At 30.6% G+C, this 4,736-nt stretch overlaps 1 non-coding gene across 1 annotated transcript; it reads right to left on the bottom strand.

Annotated features, from left to right (window-relative positions):
- Nucleotides 1–3,892: 3,892 nt before the first annotated feature.
- On the bottom strand, nucleotides 3,893–4,000 carry LOC131178955 (small nucleolar RNA R71). Its single transcript, XR_009147962.1, has one exon. It is a non-coding gene; the product is annotated as a small nucleolar RNA R71 (small nucleolar RNA).
- Nucleotides 4,001–4,736: the final 736 nt, after the last annotated feature.

Raw genomic sequence — 4,736 nt, 5'->3', positions numbered from 1 at the left:
TAGTTTACGATAAAGACAGCCTCCCCTCCCTCCACCAAGTTTTTTTTTCAAAGAATAATTTATGATAAAATCTGATAGAAGATATTATGCACATCAAAAAATTTGATGACTTGACAAAGTAGCTTAGCTAGATTTAATATATTCTTTAATAATAATAAATATGCTCTCTTATTGTTGAGGGTTATTAGTACTTTTTTTTATTAATCAATAAGATTGATTTAGTCTAGTCTGATTAAATTTTGTTGAACGTTAAACGCAAATAAAGGAGACAATATAAACATATTTGTGTAATAAAGAAATGTTGATTTATAGATTTAAGAAGTTATTTCCTAAGCAATTATTCTAATTAATTAATCCACGTGGTTAATTATGATTTGTCCAATTCCCAACCTCTTGCTTAATCTAATATATGCGAAAGTTTTTATATATAGGAAGAAAATCAAAAAACAAAATCATTTGGCAAACCACTATTAGAACACATGAACTGCTTCTTATAGAATCATAAAAGATTTATATAAAAAAAAAATTAGTTAATTGTTTTATATTCAACCGCTATTCCATATGTGTTTGATAAAATTTGTGAATCAATTGTTGATATCTAATCATAGTCTCAATTAGTTGTAAATTTCATAATTTTTTTTCCTCATGAGTTAGTAGTTGATTTTATATTTTTTTTTTCATTTAAACTATATTATCATAAAAAAATTTGTTACCTACAAAATGTTTGTGTCTTCAAATTAATTTTTTTATATCAATAAATTATTTAAATGTATAAAAAACACAATAAATAAATATAAAAATAATATATAATAATTAAAGTAGTTATAATGTTCATTCTTATATAATAAGAAAATATGTATATACATAAAAAATAATTATATTTTAAATTTTTTTACATATTATATAATAAATTAATAATTATATGTCAATTTCAATAATAAAATAAATAATATAATATATACTCATTTTAATCATTATACATATCAATAATAATGAAATACCTAAATTATATATCATCTACAATCAACTAATATTCAATAGCCAAATTAAGTTAACATACCCTTAATGAGTATGTAGTTAAAATGAATTATGGGCGTGTATATTTAATTTAGTAAGAGATGTTTCTTCATATATATCTTGTGGTGTATTATGGGATGAACAAAGCAACGACGCAAATTAATGGGCTGCTAATAATTAAGGTTACCTTTATAGGGCGTAATATAATATAATATAATCAATTATGAAATGTAATTAAAATTATAATATAATATAATTATCATTACATTCTTCTATTTGGTTAAACAATAAAAATATAAGTAGTGTAATGTAATAATAATTTTTATTTTAATAGTTAATTTATTTAAAATATTAATAATAAATAGTAATAATTACAGTAATTAATAGTCAAGTGGTAGTGATGGCTAAGTGATAGTGGTGGTGATGGTGGCAATAATGGTAATTCAATGGTAGTGGTGGCGATGGTGGCAAGGTGAGGTAGTAGTGGTGATAGTGACCAAGTGGTAGTAGAGGTAGCAATGGCTAAGTGGTTGATACATGCATTTTGCATAGTCAATTAGGTTTAATTTCATGGCTATTTTATTTAATTGTTAGTCACTTTTAGCCAATTTTATTAGTTATTTAGATAGTTTTTCATGATTGTCAATTTTTGGATTAATTTGTAATTTTACTTTGTTTTGTAGGAAAAATGGTATTTTTGAGGGACTAAAAAAGAAATTTTGCCAATGAAGAGTAATTTCTACAGCTAAAGATGTCAAAAACAAGTCTCAAAGTTGAAGTATGCATTTGCCAAATTGCGCATAACTTGCCGCATAAGTTGTGCAGTTCTACACAGGGAGAAGAAGCAATTTTCCAAACTTACCAAAATCTGCATAAGTTGCCGCATAACTTATGCAGATTCATGCCCTGCTTATGCAACTTCACGGAAAACTGCATAACTTATGCAGTCTCGCACCCTGATCATGCAGCTTCACACAGAGGGCCCAGAAACCTGCCGAAAACTACATAAGGGACTGCATAACTTATGCAGTCCACTTATGCAGTTTTATAGAGTCTTCATAATGAGCTGGCAGAAGATTCTCACATGAAAACACACCTCAAACACACCATTTTAGGGCTACTTGTCAGAAAAAAGATATAAATAGGCCCTTATCTCATTTTAGAAAAAAAGAACAAAGGGAAGACAGAAAAAGGGGCAGAAAAACAGAGGAGTAGTCGACTTCCATTCTTGGAGAGCAGAATCTAGCTTCTTCTTCTCTTCTTCACCATTTTCTACATTTCTCCTATCGGGTTTCTTTAGTTTTAGTTTATTTTCATGATTTATTTCCTCTTTTACTTAGAATTTCTTGTGTTAAACATGGATTGTGAGTAGTTTTCTTTGATTCTGGAGTAAGGGATGTAATATTTTAGTTATTTTTGTGGATTTGAACTGGGTTAGTCCCACTTTAATAAAATTTATGAGGTTTAATCCATTTCTTGTGTGCTTATTCACATGCTTAATGAAGGGCCCCATTAAGTTATGTTCTTAATCCTTGGTTGAAGCACCGAAAGGAGAAAACCAAGTGATAGTTAATCAAGAAATTGGACTTAATTAACTTAGATCTAAAAATAAACTAAGGGTTAAGAGGGTTTTAATAGATTGATTAAAGAACCTAATGGGTCTTGGTTAATTTTAACTCCACGAAAGTAGGATTAAGTTAATTAAGGCACTCTTTGTCTCACTCGAAAGAGTTTTCAAATGATTTTAGAATTAATCCCCTTTAAACCCATAAATTTCATGGTTTGGGCTAGCTAGGGAAAATCCCAAAATGACTTAAATATGAACCCTTAACTCCAGAATCGTCTTTTATCAATTATTGCTTGGAATTTTACTTTTGAGTGTTTAGTTTAATCTCATTTTATTAATTTTCATTATTAATATTATCAATTTCTTTATTTTGAGAATTATTAAATTAGTCATTGTTTGAATTTAGTTTTGCATTTTCATACCTTATGCTTCAAATTCCTAAATTTCTTTTATTAATTTGATTAAAATATAATTTTAACATATTTTATTTTACATAAAAAATTCAATTGAAAACACCACTCTCCGTGGGAACGATATCTTTTTCTATACTACTTGAACGACCCGTGCACTTGTGGTTGGGACACATCAAGTTTTTGGCACCATTGCCGGGGAGTTGTTTATTTAAGATTGAATTCTTGATTATTTTAGTTGTTTATAGTTTTATCTTTGTTATCTTTTCATTTTGTGTTTATTTTTTAGGTAATCTTAATTTTTTATGAGAAGAGCTAGAAGCACAAGTGACACATCCTTATTGTTTAATCCTGAAATTGAGAAATTTTATAGAGCCAACAAGAAAGAAACCAGAGAAAGGAAAGAAGCCTTGAGAGAAACTGAAATTGAAACAGACATGGCTGATGAAAGAATTAGAATTGGTGGTGGTAATGCTGGAAATAATCGAAACAAAAAAAAAATGCAAAAGGGTGAAGAGTAAAATAATGCTGCTAGTGGAAGGGAGTATGATGGATCATGCATTTTTTTTGATTTGAGAGAGAGAGGAGAGAGAAGAAGAAGAATTGATGCAAATAGCTACAAGATGGATTTGGGGGTTCTTCAAATGATTCAAAATTTCCAATTTGGGGGACATCCTTCTGAAAATCTACACACACATCTAAAGAAGTTTGCTATGATTTGTGATATGCAAAAACAACCTGGAGTATCTGATGATGCAGCAAGATTGAAGCTATTCCCATTCTCTTTGAAGGATAGAGCATTGGATTGGCTTGATTCTTTACCTCATAACTCTGTTACAAATTGGGAGCAACTCACTGATGTATTTCTTGCCTAATACTTTCCACCTGGAAAAACTCAAGAGTTGAGGAAACAAATGATTGCTTTTAGACCAAGAGAAGATGAGACTCTTTATGAGTCATGGATGAGATGGAAGGAGTTGGAGAGACAATGTCCACATCATACCATTCCTAAATGGATGATAAACCAGAATTTTTACACAAATGTCACTCCTGCTATCAGAGGAATCATTGATGCTCAAACTGGAGGGGAATTTATCATTAAGCATGAAGATGAAGTTTATGAGTTGTTAGAGAAAATAGCAAAGAACAGTCATCTATGGAGTAGTCCAAGAGGGCCAACTCCAACTAAAAAAAGGCAAGTTGCTGGAATGTATGAGCTTGATCCATTCAACATGATCAATGCCAAATTTGATGCACTCACTAATGTCCTTGCTAAGAAAATGGAGGATTTAAGTATGCTAGTCAGTTCATCATCATGCTCTGGAAGTTCTCAACAAGTTGCTTATGCAGAAGGAACAATGAGCTGTGGAGTAGATTATCCTTCATATGCTTGGAGGAATCATCCCAATTTTTCATGGGGAATTAGCAAAATCAAGCTTTAACTCAGAACTTTCCACCACAACAACAAGGGCATCAATACCAATAACCTAGGCAACCACCACCTAGTTTTCAGCAAAAGAAAGCAATTCCTGCACCTCTACCAAAACAGCAAGAACAAAGTTCTACCGCAGAAGCTTTATTACAACAAATTCTTGCTAACCAAACTAAGCATGATGAAGAGATGAGAGAGATGAAGGCAAGGCTAGAACAAATGCAAACACACAATAGGATGCTGGAAAATCAAATTGCATAACAAGCATGCTCATCAAGTACCAAATCTATGGGGAAACTTCCTACTCAAA

The sequence above is a fragment of the Hevea brasiliensis genome, chromosome 3, assembly GCF_030052815.1.
Source record: "Hevea brasiliensis isolate MT/VB/25A 57/8 chromosome 3, ASM3005281v1, whole genome shotgun sequence".
Lineage (NCBI taxonomy): Eukaryota > Viridiplantae > Streptophyta > Magnoliopsida > Malpighiales > Euphorbiaceae > Hevea > Hevea brasiliensis.
Note: the sequence above shows the minus strand (reverse complement) of the source record. Positions and strands in the feature narration are given on the sequence as shown.